The sequence below is a fragment of the Otolemur garnettii genome, unplaced genomic scaffold, assembly GCF_000181295.1.
Source record: "Otolemur garnettii isolate 467f Iridium unplaced genomic scaffold, OtoGar3 scaffold00119, whole genome shotgun sequence".
NCBI classification, from domain to species: domain Eukaryota; kingdom Metazoa; phylum Chordata; class Mammalia; order Primates; family Galagidae; genus Otolemur; species Otolemur garnettii.
The window spans coordinates 2,424,821-2,434,680 of NW_003852514.1; the positions used below are offsets into that span (position 1 = coordinate 2,424,821).

The 9,860-nt window shown below is 40.7% G+C and overlaps 1 pseudogene; it reads left to right on the forward strand.

Annotated features, from left to right (window-relative positions):
• Positions 1–248: 248 nt before the first annotated feature.
• Positions 249–393, forward strand: LOC111727726 (annotated as a pseudogene).
• Positions 394–9,860: the final 9,467 nt, after the last annotated feature.

Genomic DNA, 9,860 nt, shown 5'->3' on the forward strand with positions numbered 1-9,860 from the left:
TTAGAATAAATAAATAAACTCAGTAAATTTTCAGGTTACAAAATCAGCATGCAAAAATCACTTGTGTTTCTACACACTAACAGTGAGCTATTTGAGAAATAATTAAGAAAACAATTCCATTTACAATAGCATAATAAAAATCACAAAACCTTAAAAATAAATTAACCAACGAGGTGAAAGATTGATGTCCTGATAGTACGAAACTCTGAAGAAAGAAGTTGAAGAAGACTCTTATAAATGAAAAGATAAACCCCTGGCAATGGGCAAAGAGGCACCTCATTGGTGGTGTTACTCTTATATCAGTCGGGGGCAGAGTAGACTGACAGCCCTTTGTTCATCCTAGCTTGATGCCTGGGTTGGTGGCCAGAGCTGTTTCATGCCTAGGGCACAGAAAAAAAAAAAATAAAATAAAATAAATGAAAAGATAACCCATGTTAATGGATTAGAAGAATTAATATTGTTTAAATGTTCGATTAACCAAAAATACTAGATTCGATGCAAACCTTATGAAAATTTTAAAGTCATTTTCCAAGATATAAAAAATGCAATCCTGAAATTTGTATACAACCATAAAAGTCCTCAAATAGCCAAAGCAATATTTAGCCAAAGAACAAAGCTGAGGGCTTTGCAACCTGATTTTAAGATATACTACAAAGTTGTGGTAACCAAAACAATATAGTACCATGTAAAACAGACAGAAATGCCAGTGAAATGGACTACAGAACCTATAGCAAATGCATGCTTTTATGGTCATTTGCCCTTTGGCAAAGATGCCAGGAATACACAATAAGAAAAAGATAGTGTCTTCAATAAGTGGTGCTGGGAAAACTGGATGTCTAAATATAGAAGAATCTGATTGGAGCCTTATTTCATACCACATATAAAAAATCAACTTAAAATGGATTAAAGACTTAAACATAAGACTTGAATATTTAAAGTACCTGGAAGAAAAGAGGAAAAATCTTGACATTGGTCTGGACAATGACTTTTTGGATATGACTCTGACAGCACAAGCAACAAAAGTAGAATAAGACTACACTACACTAATGGGATTACATTAAACTATAAAGCTCTGAACAGCAATGGAAACAATGATCAGAGTGAAGAGACAATTTACAGAATGGGAAAAAATGTTTGTAAAACATATGTCTGATAAGGAGTTAATACCCAGAATGCATATTATTATTCAAAAAATTGAATAGCAAGAAAATTAATAACCCAATTAAAAAATGGGCAAGGAACCTGAATAGATATTTCTCAAAGGAAGACATACAAATGGCCACCGGATCACTCTGGTGGCTGGCAAGAGTGGGTATGTTGGACCTAGAAGGAGGGAGATTCCACTGTGGGGCCATTGCAGTGGGTTACCAGGAGCCCACAGTGGGGGATGGGAACTCTAGCAGAGACTGAAGGATTTCCAAGAGGATAGGGGTGTGCAGAGAATAACACTTAATGAGGCTTTAGGAGGCTATGAGATGGTTCATTTGGTAAGAGTAGAAAGGTTATATGGATCAGTAACCGATCTCATTGAGGACTTCCACAAATAAGAATGCCTGGGCATGCTCTGGGGCTGTGAAAGGGGTGCTGAGCCAAGCCCAGCCCTGTCCATTTAATCACCTCTTTGGCTCTGCCCCCACTGTTGCCTCCAAGCCGCTCTTACAGAACCCCCAGGGCTTGGAAGGACACAGCCTGAGTTTTAGAGCACCTGGGTACCTTTCCTCTCACTCTTTCCTTCCTTGACATATGCAGCTGTCGGCCACCTTCGCTACCTCTCTGCTGAGGATGTCTGCATTGCCCACTCACTGAGCCACCTCCCTTAAGGCAGGGCCCTTTATTTACCCACCCCCCAACACACACACACACTTCGGCACCTCCACTGCTATAAATACACCCTGTGAATGTAATTACATGATGGAACACAAGTGGCTCCAAAGGCTCGTTGCTCCAGGCTATTGTGTCAGCAGTACACCTCTGAGACGCATATAAAAAGACAAGCGACTCAGGAGGTACTGCACATGCTAAGAAAGAAAGAGAGAGTAAAAAGAAAAATACAACAACAAACAAAAACTCATAAGACTATATTATGAGTATTCCTAGGAGAATAAAAAGGCTCCAAAAAGGTAACTCCCGTCTCTGGCGCACACAATATGGTTTTTATAAACTTTCAGGACTCTCTTCACCTTTTATTTTTTTAGCATCTCACCCCCACAATGCACATTTTTCTTAAGGAAATTAAACACAAAACACCTACTGTATATTTAAAGAGAAAAAAACCCCCAAATCTCTCAATGTTGAAATATCATTAAGGACGGTGACGCAAAGCTGGAGAGGCCAGGAAATTGAGTCTTTAACCTGCTACTCCTTCCCCAGCGAATGGCCTGTGTACACCATTACACATCACTCTGCAGCAAAGTATAAATTAAGCTTGATTATAAAGATAAAGAAGGCAGCCCAGGCCCAGAGCTTCAACATGAGCAGACGCCAGGGCGGATAGCCAGATCTGTCCGTGGCGGCTGGAGGAGGGGGTGGACCCTGCCCTGCTCTGGTCTAGAAGTCATGGTAGCACAAGCACCACCACCTCCTTCATTCTGGGGGGCTGCTGAGACCTCCCTGAAAAGCACTGGCCAGCCTGCGAAAAGAGCCCTGCAACGGGCACCCTGTGTTTTCCAGCTTTGGAAACTCACTAGGCTTATGCTTTTCCTTAAATAGCCTCCCCCTTCTCTGCCTGTCAAAAATCTTCTCCTTCAAGGCCCAAAGCAAACACCAGAGTCCCCATGAAGTCTCTAACTCCTCAGCTGTTTCTTTCTCTCTTGCCCCCACACTGCAGCATTAAGATTTTAAAGTTGATTGTCTGAGTGAATTCCCAGCGATGTTTCCCCATATTGGATGGATTACCAAACCTTTTTTGTCTCCCTGTCTGTCAGATGAACTCATTGTGTAGATAAACTGTGTTCCCAACCAGAGAACACTTAGTCAGTCCACAACCATTACTTGAACTGTGATTGAGGCATAAGAGATGTGAAAGAAAACTTAGGTCCCTGAGGAGCGCCAAAGCTCTTTCCACAGACCCAGCTGACTAAACTAATACCGTTTGTTTGATATTGAAGGTCTAGTCCATGGCCTAGGCCTGGGCCAGGGTGAGGCAGGATCATTGGACATTAAACAGGGTGCTGCAGAGCTGTGAGGGTCCTTGTCCACCCAGAGCACTCAGGGCCTTCAGGAGGCTTTTCATGTTCTATAAGCCACAAGGCAGCGTAGAAGCCAAATTTTCACAAGGAAGCTCAGAAGGTAAGGACAACTGTGCTGGAGTGAAGATGGGACACCTCATTGGTCTTCTATTTACAAAGTGATTCAGTTATGTTATTTTTCCCTGAAGGATTTTAGGTGGTTTTCAAAAGTTCATGCAATTCATAATATAAGCTACATGAAGGCAAATAAAAATAAGAGTAAGTTCAGGGATTACATTTGACCCATTGAGCTAAAGAAGTTTGGATGGCTGTGTATGTGTGCATGTTATGTGTGGGGGGAGGACAAACTCTAAGTCTGTCATTTTAGGATTTTCATCTTGTGGTTGGTACTATATTTGACTTCAGGAAGCTTTCTGTTCATGATGGAGTCCACATTCCAAATGACTTACAACTCTTACGTGGATTCTAAGCAGCACTTGGTTGGAAAGGATTGGGAAAGCAACCCAGGGATCTTGGTGACCAATGGCTAGGGGTGTAATGAGTGAGGCAGTGACTCAGACTAGCAAGAAAGAAAATGATGACTCTCTTTGGCTGGTCCTTAATGTCCTGTTTTGTCATCGAGATTCTTTGGTCACTTCTTTGGCCTGGCAAAGCTATCCTTATTGTTTGTGTCAACTCATTGATAATTACTCAAGAGTCCCTATTTCTCCATCTCATGAGAATAACATTTTAATTCCACAAATCTGCACAACACACATAGTTTAACAACCATCACTTTAGGACTAGAGGGTGCAGGTGGTGTGCGTCCATGTAGGTCATCCTGAAGGCAGTCTGGGAGCTCAGGTGACACTGAGCAGGGTCCCGCTCTGCCTTGACTGATGGCAGCTCCAGCAGAGTCACAGAACACCCTGCAGGTCTGCATTAACCTTGTGGTTTTCTTGGCATATAGATATCAAAGCGAAGGATGCCAGGCAATAAATCAGGAATAGAACTGAGGAAGAAGCTCAGAGAGGATCAAGGGGAATGCAGAATACATTTGGTTTCTGATCATTTGGATTGCAGTCTTAAAAATGCCTTAAAATAGTACAGAAGTGCTTAATGTTAAAAGAGGTGTCAAATATTTTAAAAATATTCTGGAAACTCAGGACAAGTGTCGTGAGATAGTAGGGACTCACTGATCATTTCGTACAGTGGTTCCAGAAATAAGGAGCATGGCAATACACATCAAGGCCAATCTAGGCAAGCGTGAGGGGGAGGAGGGGAAGAGGCCTTGGATAACACTGGGTATCATTATCCTGCCTCCTCAGGATCTACTGAAGCCCTCACAGGAGCCCAGGACTCTGCAGCACATGCAGCCTGGGCGAACTCACTCTCAGCTCTCACAGCGTTTACTGGTCAGTGGCAATTCCACAAAGAAATAGGAATCCATGTTTTCCTTCCAAGTCCCAGAGACCAGGAGATGAGTGTTCGGGCTCATTTTCCTACAAATCCAGGCTTCACACCAAAACTTGTGACTACATGGAAAAAAAATATATTCTGTGCTCTGAATGGTATGTTTATGTTTAATATACTTTTGATTTTTTTTTCCAAAAAAAGATGAAACCACAAAGAATTAATAAAAAAGCATGTTGTTTATCAATAAAACTATCTCCTTATATTTCTTTTAGAATAATTTAATTCTGATAAAATCTTAATGTAAATGGTATTTTTAAGTTGATTTGCAGGATCTGTGTGTCTCTGTCTCTCACTGTAGGTCTAAGTCTGACTGAAAGAAGCGTGTTCACACACCCAGTTCTCCGGCCTCGTCTTTTTGGCGGGGTAGAGCACCAGCGGCTGCACGAGATACCCTGTAGCTTCACAAATCAAAACTGCTAAAGCTAGCAAAGACCTTGAATGATAGATTTAATCCCTTCATGTTACAAAGCAGGATTCAAGCCCCGAGAGACAACACTGTTCCCCAAGTTCAGATCTCCAAAGTGAGGTACCTCTGCCCTGGGGTCTCCGCAAGGTGAGCAGCCAAACCCTCCACCTCTGAAGGGCTGTACCTGGAGTGAGATGGAAGCGTAAAGGGGCCCCAGCCAGGGCATGTGTCACTGAAGGGACTGGCAAGTCCCGGGCCACCCCTTGGTTAGGGAATTACGGAAAGTAACCTGGGACGGATTTAAGAAAGTGGGAGAGGAGAGACAGAGGACAGGAAGAAATCAGCACAGGCTCAGCGAGATGGCAGGCTTGGCTGGCGTGCTAGGCTGCGGGGCCAGAAACACGAGAACTTTTCTGGTTATCTTTGGAAGCCTCTATACAGGCCTACTGATGCCAGGTCCTCTGGCCCTGAAGCCTTCACTTTTTGGTTATATTCTCCCCATACCTCAAAGTTAAAAAAAAAAAAAAATCCACATCCTACTAGGCTAAGCCCTCCTGTAGCAATCTTTGCAGAAAGAAAGATTACACATAAGGCAAGGGGTGGCACCCTGGACTTTGAGTGGGAACGGTTTCCATCAGGAAAGAGCCTCCATCTCTAGCCCTCACTCCCAAATGTTCCTCCACATCCTCCTGCTGAAAAGAAAGATTGTTATTGTCGAGGGACTTGAAGGGTACCTCTGTAGCACTGCTAAAGCTGCAACTGACAGTTGACACTGTGTCTTTTGCTCAATGAGCATACACCTGACAACAGCTGTTATTTTGGAAACTGAGCACCACAAGAAAGATGCACATCTCCAAAGGCAACGCTGGATGGCCGTGGCCCCGGCTGTGCCCGGCTTACATCATGCATACCATACTCTACAGCCCGCCAGCCATCCCTGGTCTCTCTGGCAGTGTTTGTGCCAGCGATCATTATGACTTTATTATAGCCCCTTTCAGCAACTCATGAGTTTTTACAGCCAAATTACAAGTCTGTTTACAGTTAAGTGGCAGCGAGTACTTTTAAAGCAAGTACTGTAGATATTTTTATGACTGAGTTTGCACTATCAAAAACACACAGAGTATAGAGGCAGGGCCCAGAACGCCAGTGAGACTGTCTAGGGTTCATCTAAATAAGGCAAATAAGGGGCCTTTGTGTTTGCTTAATGGAAGCAGGTCCCCATCAGGCCAAGGCTTGGATGTTACACCATGAGGTCTTTGTGTAAGATATATGCCAGTGCTGGGTTGATCCTATAGTTTAAGGGATATAATTTGCTTGCTCAATTATACTAAAAATTAGGATAATGACATAAAAGTAAACAATTAAAAATTATTTGCTATCATCAAATCATAGAACAGTCAAATTCATAGAGACAGAAAGCAGACTAGTGATTTCCAAAGGTAGGGTAGAGGGATGGGAAGTTAGCATTTAATGGGTACATAGTTCAGTCTGAGAAGATGAAGAAGTTCTGGAGGTAGATGGTGTAATGTGAATGGACTTCAAGTGAAGTATGGAGATTTAGGATTAGGAAAACATGTACGTAAATCCCTTTCTGGAAACGCATTATTTCACTTCCTACTCTTTGACTTTGTACTTTGATGACTCCAATAACACCTGGATATTGTACAAGAAGATTAAAACATTCTAGTTTTGCCATAAACTGAGGCCAAGTTTGCCTCAGTTAAAGTGGATGCTGGTTATTTTCAGTGTGATGGTTTCATCACTTTCAGATAAAATCTCTGTGCAGTGGTTAATTCATGGAGTGAGAAGAGCAATTCTGAAGAAATTTCTAATAGGATAGAATTTTCAAGTATTTTTGTGATATAATTACTCACATATATCTGAGAACAATGATAAAGATATCTACCAAAAAAAAACTATTAATATTGAGTAAATCTTTTTACTTTATTCACGTGAGTTGTAAAGATGACTTACCTGAACACTATGTATACCTGAAGAGGAATTTTCTTGTTGATTTAAAATATTCTCAGCTTTTGGTTTCAACTGGAAGAATCCCCATTTTCCACACAAAAATAAAGCAGAAGATCTCATATTAAAGAGAAGAGATTGTAAAAAACATATAGAGCAAGTTGCTTCCTAATACTGATTACTCTTTTTACTATGTTTTTAGCTTAAAATAACAGAAATCTATTCCCTCCCAGTTCACATTCTTAATCAGGACCTGACACTACCTTTCATTTATAAAATGCCCCTTTATTTTCCAAATTCCACTGTAAATTATTGTTATTTGTTTAATTTCATCATGGCTGAGTATCTGTCTTTCTTGCTCACTATTGCAAACCCAGGGTCCAACACATTTCTTGGCACTGAATAGGTGCTTTGAAAAAAATCATTATGATACAACATAAAATTTGCCATGATAACCATTTTTTGAGTGTACCCTTTGGTGGCATTAAGTGATTTCACATTTCATGCAACCATCTAATTACCACCATCCACCTGCAGAACTTTACATCAAACTTCCAAGTAGTAAAGCAAAACCATAGCAGAGAACATTTTCAAGAAACTTGGATTTTATCCAACAACTATACGCACCAATGCTATTCTTCAACACGTTTGAATGCATAAAACTCAAGCAATCTTGTACCCTAAGCTCTTCCACAGGACTGTCCAAGGAGAAAAATCCTTATCTAAATCACAGAGGATTTAGGGGATTTAAATTTTTTTTTTTTAATTTTTGTTTTCAATTGGCTTTCAATTGTCTTAGTTTGAAGTTGTTTTTTTAAATTTAATTAAATTTATTTATTTATTTATTTTTTATTGAGACAGAATCTCACTTTGTGGCCCTTAGTAGAATGCCTTGGTATCATAGCTCACAGCAACCTCTAACTCTTGGGCTTAAGCGATTCTCTTGCCTCAGCCTCCCAAGTAGTTGGGACTACAGGTGCCTGCCACAATGCTCAGCTTTTTTTTGGAAGAGATGGGGTCTCACTCTGGTTCAGGCTGGTCTTGAATCTCTGAGCTCAGGGCAATTCACCTGTCTCAGCCTCTCAGAGTGCTGGGATTACAGGTGTGAGCCACCACACCCAGCTGGATTTTTAACATTTTTTAAAGAGGAAACTTTAGCCACAGGACTGATGGTTAGCCTTGAATATATTTGCTGTTGATCCAAGACTAAAATAAATGTGGAAACTATGGTGAAAAAATATTTATGTAATTTTTTGCTGTTATAACAAGGACATGGTCCCTCTAGACCTCCAGGGTCCATATCCACAGACAGAAAATACTTTAAAAAAATAGCAATGTGGGTGGTGCCTGTGGCTCAAAGGAGTAGCGCACCGGCCCCATATGCCGGAGGTGGTGGGTACAAACACGGCCCGGGCAAAAATTGCAAAACAAAACAAAACAAAACAAAAACTTAGCAATGTGACGATAAAAGGACAAATACAAGAATAATACATTATCATAACTATTTACATAATATTTACATTGTGCAAGGCATTATAAACAGTCTAGAGATGATTATGATTTAAACTATACAAAGATTTGCATGTTATATGCAAACGTTAAGCCATTTTATACCAAGGACTTGAGCATCCCTGGGTTTGGGGCATGTAGGTGTGTCCTAGAATCAGTCCCCTATAAGTACCATGATTGTATAATAACACAATTCAAAAACAAGAGAAAATTTGCTGCATAAGAAATAGATGGAATTTAAAATTTTTTAAAATGCTATATGATTAGAGTTGGCACACCAAATAACAAAATCTTCCCAGAGAGGGAACTCTTCCCGCAATCATTACTGGCCTCCCAGAGACTCAAGGTGGTTTTCTTTTTCATCATGACGTCGCTGTTGTCAAGAGCCAGGGGCTTACCTGGGTGCTTCTTTTTCCCTGTAATAGAATGTGTCTTGGGTTCAGGATAGGAAGATGGAAATAGGATGTATTTATTAGGAGAAATATTTATCCTGATTGCGTGAGAATAGGGGTGGAAGGAGAGAGAGAAAGTTGAGTTGTTTGAGTGGGGTTTCTTGGGTTTCTGATTCAGAATCATGAGGTTTTTACTGTTACAACTCTGTCTTAGCTCAGAAATGTTGTATTGATGTCCTGACTCAGCTCACCTACTGTTGTGCTATGTGTCTTATTCCCAGGCAGGAGTCAATATCCCTGAGACATTGGTGGTGCTAAGGTGGTGCTTGATCTAATGTTTGCCTGCCTGGGATTTGAATTCCTGATTCCAATAGTTAGACGGGGCCCATGAATAACAGGTATGCTCATACTAATTTAATACGCCCAACACGTACTGAGTGATCATTTTATGTCAGGTGCTATGCCTGTAAAGCACTGCCTAAATATAGTTAATGTGTAACTATTACTATTTTTAGATGCATTGCCTCATCTAACGCTCACAAAAGACCCTATGAATTAGGTGTTGTTACTCTTCCCATTTCACAGCTGAAAAAACTGAAACTGAGATTAAGTATATTGCCTAATGTCACAGGGTAAGTAAACTGCAGAGAGGATTAAAGCCAGGTTTGTTTAACATCACAGTCATGTAACCTCTGTGTTAAATCTGGATGGGATTGTTAACTCTGAATTGTGTGTAAATGGGGGCAATGCCTGAGAAACACTGCATTGCACAGCTGTAAGCTCAGTCCGGCATCCTCTTCTCCAAACTTGAGGCATTGAAACAAGAAAACATTTCTTTTATTTCTCTTATGAGGAGGAATCAGTACTCACCTTTTAATTCTTAACACTAATAACTAGTGTTAAGAATTGCTTTATAATTTAAAAATATTAAAAAATAACTAA